We start from the raw sequence: 8,968 nt of genomic DNA, 5'->3' as shown, positions 1-8,968 counted from the left end.
GGAGCTACCTTCATAAAATATTGATTTTTTTTTTCTACTTTGTTTTCTATCTCTTCACATGTTTGTGGATGTCCATCCTCTACGCTGTCCTCACTACATCAACTTCTCCTCTTTCTAAATGCTATTTCTCTTCCTAAAGCTGATTTTAAAAGTACCACATCTTCTCCATGGCTCTTCTTGCTTTGGTGATCTAGCTCTCTTCAGTTACTCCACAATTCTTAGTTAATCTCACTGGGCAAGTCTGCATCCCTCCTCCAACACACATGTGATTTTTCCTCAGCTGCTCTTTACTCCTCAGATGCTCACTGATTATGCCTACTCCTGTGTACAGAATCACATCCACCTCCTGAGATTGTCATATCTCCTCCACCATAGTGTATCAACCAGGCACATTCCATCATTTCCATCCCAATCATTTCTTCATCCTTTTATTTTTTATCTCCCTCTGATATGCTCTTGTGGTTATAATCTCTTGCCCTTCCCTATCCACCTGAGTTGTCCTGATATTCCTGCCAATTGTCAGAACCTATTCTCATGGACTCAGATTTGCAAGAGTTCTAGCACTTATTGTGGTCTTCTAGGAGATTCAACTCACAGGGAAGGTAGAGGAGAGCTGGATACTAACCAAATGAAGCCAGTGGAAGCTGTACTTGAAGATGCCCTCTTCTCTTCCAGCAATCTCCTGAGTTGTGACTCAGTGGAGCCTCTGTGTTAAGCATTGCCAATTCTCGTACCATGTTTGCCAGAGGCATGTCCTGCAGTAACCAAGGAATGGGGGTGTCCCCTGTCCCCCTCTGGAAGAGTGGTCTGGCTGCATAGAGTACAGGAGCTACCTTCATAAAATATTGATTTTTTTTTTTTTTATTTCCTACAGATCTCTTCACACTGCATGTTTGTTTGCTACCCCGTCCTTTCTCATCATTTGAATCTTAGATTTGTTTTGCTTCTGGCACATATGCACATGTCCATTTCCTAAACTACAAATATCCCACATACTTTCATACCCAGTAATAATCCCTAACTGAATTGGCCAAACTACAAAGTTTGAGGGCATAGTCCTCCACAAGGTTGCCTTAAGTTCTGACACCAAGTACAAATACAGAGTTTTCTATAACCATCATGTTCAGTAATTTACTATAAACATTAGTCAAAGGAAGAGACCTAGGGTAGAGGCAAGGCAAAGCTTACTTTGTTCTTTTCCTATGGAGTCAGGATGTATTACTTTCTGTGTGGCATCATGGGTAACAAGACATGTGGTGTACTGTCAACCAGGGAACTTTCCTAAGCCTTGGTGTCCAGAGTTTGTATAAGGGCTTTATTATATAAGCATGATTGCTTGATTGACTCCATTATTTAATTTAATTTCCAGGTCAACTGGAGTCCCCACCCTAAATCGCATAGTTGGTCTTTCTGGTTTGGCCGCTCTACCCTACACTGCCAGGTGTGGCCAGCTGCTCCCCAAGATGAGGTGTGGCCAGCCGGTCCCCAAGATCAAGTGTGACCAGCGCATGCTCTAAACAAAGACACTCCTTTCAACCATGACATAAATTACATCCCAGAAATCAAGAACAAAAGCTATACTCTTTGGGGCTAGGCCAAATTTTTAACTATATCATATTCTCTAATGCTACCATGTCCAATCCATTCCCATGTAGAATTACATTATAAATGGTTAAATCTAGCTAATTAGCAAATGCAATAATTCATATAGTTATCATTTTTTTGGTAATAGTATAAAACATCCACTTTTTTTACACTTTTCAAGAATACAATATATCTTCATTAAATATAGTCACCTTGCTATACAATAGATCTGTTCAAATTTATTTCTCCTATCTAATTGTAATTATGTACCCTTTGACCACCATCTTTCCATGCCCCCTGCTTCCTAACCACCTTGTCCTCCAGGAATCACTATTCTACTTAACATTGCCACGTGATCAATATTGCTAAATTTGACATATGAGTGAACTGATATAGTGGTATTTTTCTTTCTGTCCCTGGTTTATTTCACTTAATATAATGTGACCCAGTTCTATCCATGATGTTTCAAGTGGCAAGATTTTGTTCTTTTTAATGATGTGTATACCATTTTATATACTATATATTCATATACTATATATTTTTTAATCATTCATATGTTGATAGACCTTTAGATTGATTTCATATGTTGACTATTATGAACAATGCTACAATAAACATGGGACAGCAGATATCTCTTTGACATACTGGTATGAATTCTTTAGAATATATGCCCAGAAATGGAATTGTTGAATCATTTTTAAGTTTTTGATCCACCTCCATTCTGTTTTCCACAATGGCTGTAATAATGTACATTCCCATCAACAGTGTATAAGTGTTCCCCTGTATCCACACCCTCACCAGCACTTGTTATCCTTTGTCTTTTTGACAATGGCCATTTTAACCAGAGTGAGGTGATATTTCATTGTGGTTTTGATTTGCATTTCCTCAATGATTAGTGAAACTGAAACTGAGCCCTTTTTTCATATTCCTATTCGCATTTTGTTTCTACATTCAGGTAATATATTTTTCTATTCCTTCACTTTTAGCCTGCATGTATCCTTACAGGTAAAGTAAGCCTCTTATAGGCATTATATTATTGGCTCTTGCTTCTTATTTTAAATTCTCTTATCCATTCTATGTCTTGGAATTGGAAATTTTAATACATTTACATCGATAGGTAAGGACTTATTACTGCCATTTTGTTAATTGTTTTCTAGGTTGTTTGTATACACTTTCTTCCTGCTTTTCTTTCTTATGCTCTTCCTTTGTGATTAAGAATTTTGTGTACTAGTATTTTTTATTCCTTACTTTTTATTTTTGCTGTATCTGTTACATGTTTTTCCTTTGTGGTTACCACAGTGTTTATAAAAAATAAAACATCTTAAGTCCATGCACCTACATAAACTCATTTTTAGTAAACAATATATGTTGGAGAAAAGACAGAATTATCAATAAATGGTGTCAGAAAAACCATATATCTATCTGCAGAATGAAACTATACCTTCATCTCTTGCAATATGCAAAAATCAAATAAAAATGGATTAAAGACTTAAATCTAAGACCTGAAACTATCATAAAATAAAACATTGGGGGAAGATCCCAGGACATTGGTCTATATAAAGATTTCTTAAGTAATACACCAAAAGCATAGATAACCAAAGCAAAAATGGACAAATAGGATTACACTAAGCTAAAAACCTTTTGCACAGCAAAGAAAACCACCAAACAAAGTGAAGAGACAACCCACAGAAAGGAAAGAAATATTTGCCACTACCCATCTGACAAGGAATTAGTTACTAGACTATGTAAGGATCTCAAACAATTCAATAGGAAAAAACAAATAACTCAATTAAAAAGTAAGCAACAGATTTGAACATATATTTTTCAAAAGAAGACACACATAGTGTGCAGGTATGTGAAAAAATGATCAGCATCAGTAATCTTCAGGAAAATAGGCAAAGTACAATTAGGCAAGTACAGTTAAAATGACCTTTATTTAAAATATAGCCATTAATGAGTGCTGGAGAGAATGTGGAGAAAAAATAACTCTCCTACACTCTTGGATGGAATGTAAATTAGTATAATCACTGTAGATAGCAGCATGGAGTTTCCTCAAGAAAGAAAAACAGAACTACTATATGATCCAGTAATTCCACTGCTCAGTATATATATTTTTAAAAATTACTGTATTAAAGAAATATAGTAATTTCTGCCCTCTTATGTTTATAGAAGTGCTATTCATGATAGCCAAGATATGGAATCAACCTAACCATCCATCAAGAAATAAATTGATTTAAAAATATGTTACATATACACAATGGAATATTACTCAACCATAAAAAGAATGAAATCTTGTCAGTTGGAATCAGAGGACATTATGTTAACTGAAATGAGACAGGCATGTAAAGGCAAATTTCAGATATTCTCATGAGTATATGATAGCTAAAAATTTTAAAATTTGTGCTCATACATATAAAGAGTAAATTGATGGTTACTAGAGGCTGGGAAGAGAAGTAGGGCTAGAGGTGATAATGTGGGCATGATTAATAGCTACAAAAATACACTTAAATAAAACAAATAAGGTCTGATATTTGGTAGCACAACAGGGTGATTATAGTTAAAAATAATTTACTATGTATTTAAAGAGTAACTAAAAGAGTTTATTGGAACATTTCTAACACAAAGAAATAATAAATGCATTACGTGATAGACACTCTAGTTACCCTGATTTAATCCGTATTCATTGCATACTCGTATCAAAACGTCACATGTACCTCATAATTATTCATCATCATTATATATTCATAATTAAAACTAAAAAAATTTAATTTAGAAGTAAATCTTAAAGTTTTAGATAGTTACTTTAAACCAATAGCTGCTGAAATTTGATCACAGAAAAGAAAAAAAACTCTACTCTTTAACTTAACTCCCACTACATTTTGAATTTGTGATATCACAATTTACATGTTTTTTTATATTGGGTATGTCTTAAATGACTATAGTCACTATTATTTGTATTAGTTTTATCTTTTAGCCCTCATGCTAAAGTTATAAGTGATTTACACACCACCGTTGCAATATTAGAATATTCAGGACTTGACTGTGTACTTAACTTTTATCAGTAAATCATATTCTTTCAAATGTTTTTGTATTACTCATTGATGTCCTCTTCTTTCATCTTAAAGAACTCACTTCAGCATTTCTTGTAATACACGTCAGGTGGTGATGAATTTTCTTAGCTTTTGATTGTCCAGAAAAGTCTTTTGTGTCCTTTATTTCTGAAGAATGGCTTTTCTGGGTGTAGTATCATTGGTTGAAAGTGTTTTTCTTCAGCTTTTGAATATATCATTCCACTCTTTCCAGGCCTGTAAGGTTTCTGTTTTTAGGAATATTGGGGATCCCTAATAGATATTTTCTTCTTTTCTCTTGCTATTTTCAGGGTACTTTCTTTGTCTTTCATTTTTCACAGTTTGATTATAATATGTCATGGGATCATCTGATTTGAATTAAATCTGATGAGAGACTTTTGACCTTCTTATACCTGGATATTTATATCTCTCTCCATGTTTGAAAAGTTTTATGTTATTTTTTAAATAACTTTCTACCACTATTTCTTTCTTTACTCTCTTTTAAACATCAGTGATCTATAATTTGGTTTTTTGAGGTTATCCTACAGATGCATCAGATTTTATCATTTCTTTGTATTGTTTTTACCTCTGATTTTATATTTTCAATGAACTTACCTTTGAGTTCACAGATTCTTTCCTATGCTTGATTAATTCTGATGTTGATGTATTGCATTTTGAATTTGCTCTAGCATTTTTTCTGCTCCAGAATTTCTATTTGGTTTTTAAATTATTTCAATCTCTCTGTTAAATGTCTCTAATAAATTTTTGAATTGTTTCTTTGTATTTTCTTCAGGTATGCTGAGCTTCTGTAAAACAGCTTTTTAAAAATCTTTGTTGAGCAATTGTTTCATTTCCATCTTAGTCATTGGCACCTTATTTTATTCATTTGATGATCTTATGTCTTCCTGATTGATATTAATCCTTGTGGCCTTGTTTTAATCTCTTCACATTGACATAGGTAACTAATCTAGTATTTGCAGTCTGGCTTTGTTTTTGAGCATTCTTCAGCATTAAGCCTATCCAGAGATTGAAGGCAAGTTGCCTATTGAGGTCATTAAGCCCATTATCATTTCAGCCACTACAGTGCTGTGGATACCCTAAAACCAGGACTGCTATAGCTGAAATCTTAAAGCTCACGTTCACAAAGACCAGCAGGGCAACACTGGGGTATACCCAAGGCTCATGGCTACTATGTCTGCCTGCCACTTTGATTTATTACTTGCCACTGTAGTTGGCCAAAGCTAATGTGGCCAGTTCTCAAGTTCATCTCAGCAGGGTCACAGGGCCCCATTTTGTTTCAGGGTTGGTCTAGAGACTCTACCCACAGATATTGGCCTGGTTTCAGGGACTACAGTGTTTTGCCCAATGCTGAGTGTTACTATGGTGGGCCCAGTACCACATTCCAAGGAAAAGTCCTATGTTCACTTGCCTTTTATTCCCCCATGTGGATGGTTTCTCTCTTCACGCTGAGCTTCCTAGGGCTAGGTGAGATAAGATGTAGGCAGTTCCGGGACCACAGAGACACACATAGCACTAAGTTTTACCTGAAGTGCCAAGACCAGCATAGCATTGGGGTTCATATAAGACTCACAGAAGCTATGGTCTGCATGCTGCTATGGTTTATTTGGAATTCAAGGTCACAAAATTTGGCTGGTGGTAAAGTGGATGTAACTTGAGTCTATTACCCCAGGATTCTGTCTAGAGCTGGTACAGGTCTGAAAGCTCTATCTACAGTTACCAGCCTGGTATCAAGAGCTAAGGAGTTCTGCCTGGTACTCGGTTTAACTATGGTAGGCCCAATACTGTGTTCCAAGGACAATCCTATGCTTATTTTCCTTCCCTTTCCCCAAGCAGATGATATCTTTCTTCATGCTATACTGCCCAGGGTTGAATGAGGGGGCACGTGGGCTATGCAAAAAATGTCCCTTCTACAGTCTTCTATGCATCTTTTCTTCTGATGCATCTTATTATCCTTGAGACAGGGTTTTTTTGCTCTGTCACCCAAGCTAGAGTATGGTATTGTTATCATAATTCACTGCCACCTTCAATTTCGGGGTTCAAAGAGTCTTCCTGTTTTAGCCTCCCAGGTAGCTGGGATTATAGGTCCATGACACCATATCTAGCAAATTCGTTTTTTTGTTTTTTTAAATTTTTTGTAGAGAAGGGTCTCACAATGTTTTCTAGGCAGGCCTCAAATTCAGGGCCTCAAACAATCTTCCCACCTTGGCCTTCCAAAATGCTGGAATTAAAAGTATAAGCCATTATATTTGGCCTTATTATTTTTTAAAACCAAGTACTGTGATTTTTTACCTGATTTGTTTAGCTTTTATGAAGATTTTTTTTTTATGCCTTCAAGAATTTCTCAAATTTAAGTACCTATCTTGGGTGATGATTACTGGATAGTCCTACTCTGCTTTGTTGCTCCACCCTTTCCTAGTAGACATGATTTTACTAATTAGAGCTCATGGCTGTGTGCGTGTGTGTGTGTGTGTGTGTATAAAAAAAACTACATCCAAATATTCTGAGGTCAGCTGCTAACAACAAAAATCAACAGGAAAAAAAATAGTTGCCTTATCTATTTACATCATTTTGGTTTATCACTGTAGTTTTTCATCGTAGTTTCAGTGGCTAAAAGAGAACTGAATGCAACCAGGTCATAGGATCCTTGGATATCCTAACTCTCTGTTCCCAAGAGATGTAGGAAACAAGGTCTTATCAGCTACAAGGTCAAAATGTAAATATCCTGATCTTTGTATCACTGTGCTCCAGTGGATGCATGAGCATGATGAGAGTAGGGGCTACATCAAGAAAAAAGGAGAAGAGCTGGAATATGAAAGGGCCATACAGGGAAGGGAGATGAAGACAGACAAAAGACTAGAGAGCTACTCCAGCCAAATCCAGACTCATGATTATAAAAACTGTCACAACATGGCTATGAGAGCATTGGGAAGCATGTTTGCTGGATTGCTGGGTGTCAAGAAGGAAGAAGTATTGGGGGGGGGGCAAGGGTGGACTGTAGTGCAACAATAAAGAGAAAAAACAAAATAAAACAGGAGAGTTCTAACCTCTCCTTCCCACCTCACTTCTCAGCCTGGTTTATTGTTCTACATATAAGCATTTTGTGGATGTATTTTTAACTTGAAAATCTGAAGCACAATTCTTGGCTAACTGCACTAGATATAGGAGAAACAGAAAGCTCATAAAGAAAGGGCTGCCCTAAATTGCTCCTTAGATATGGAAGTAGCAGACAGGACAGGAACTCTAGGCTCCTGGCTCTTAGTCAACTTCTCTCCCTACTGGAACACTCCCTCTTTCCACATGATCCTCACACATAAAAATGCTGTGCTATCAGATCCTTCTGCTGTTCATTTAAAACATCAGCTACTTTTCCTGACTGCTGTGATTCCACCAGTTGTACTCCTATTATTTCAGTGTCCAGTGTTTCCAAATCTACCCCTTAGATTTAGATTTCAAGGCAATACACCGGAGTAATTAAGAAGCATTGACTTTTTACTCTAACCAATCCACTTCTCTAATTTCCCTTGTCTCAGCTTAATAACAGGGAGAATAATAGTCCCTAGTTTGTAAGATTAAACCTTAAGTCATATAATGCATATAGCAGATGTAGCACAGTTCTAGCACACAGTAAGAGCTTGATAAATGTTGATATTTTATGGTACCATTTCATTCCTATAGGCACTATTTCAAACCTGGATTACTGCCCAGCTATGGCACTAGCTTTGCTCTTTTCCTTCAGCTAACTGATCTGGTTTCCATTCTGTGCCTGCTCCAATTTAGTTTTCTCAGTCTTCTTTAAAGCTCTAATGGATCATTCTGCTCTTCTAAAATCTAGTGCTAACTTTATCTAGTGACCATTACTCTACAACCATTTTTGACTGTCCGAAACTTTCCCATCAATGTCTCCCTAAGCTACATTTCCCTTGTAGCATTCCAAATCTACTAGGGGAGAAATTCCTGATAATCTCAAACTTGTACTTACTTTATTTTTAAGTTTTTCTGCATTAATACTATACAAAAAAACCTTCCTTTCTTGGAATGGATCCATTGCCATAGTGATTCTCTCTTACAAGCCTTCAAATTCCTACCCCCACCCCAACTTTGCAGGAATATAAAGAAAAATGAACAAACTTCCCTCAGCCTAAAATAGACTGCTTTTTATCTTCACTGTCTTCATACCTCATTCCAAAGTTTTCTCCATAATTTTCTATGTTCAGTTTGAAAATTTCTTCTCCGTTTGAAAAGGAATCAAAACCCAAAGCATCCCCATACCTAATCCCCTGACCTTACTTTTTCTC

The sequence above is a fragment of the Otolemur garnettii genome, unplaced genomic scaffold, assembly GCF_000181295.1.
Source record: "Otolemur garnettii isolate 467f Iridium unplaced genomic scaffold, OtoGar3 scaffold00003, whole genome shotgun sequence".
In the NCBI taxonomy this organism is placed as follows: Eukaryota; Metazoa; Chordata; class Mammalia; order Primates; family Galagidae; genus Otolemur; species Otolemur garnettii.
This window is presented reverse-complemented; position numbering follows the sequence as displayed.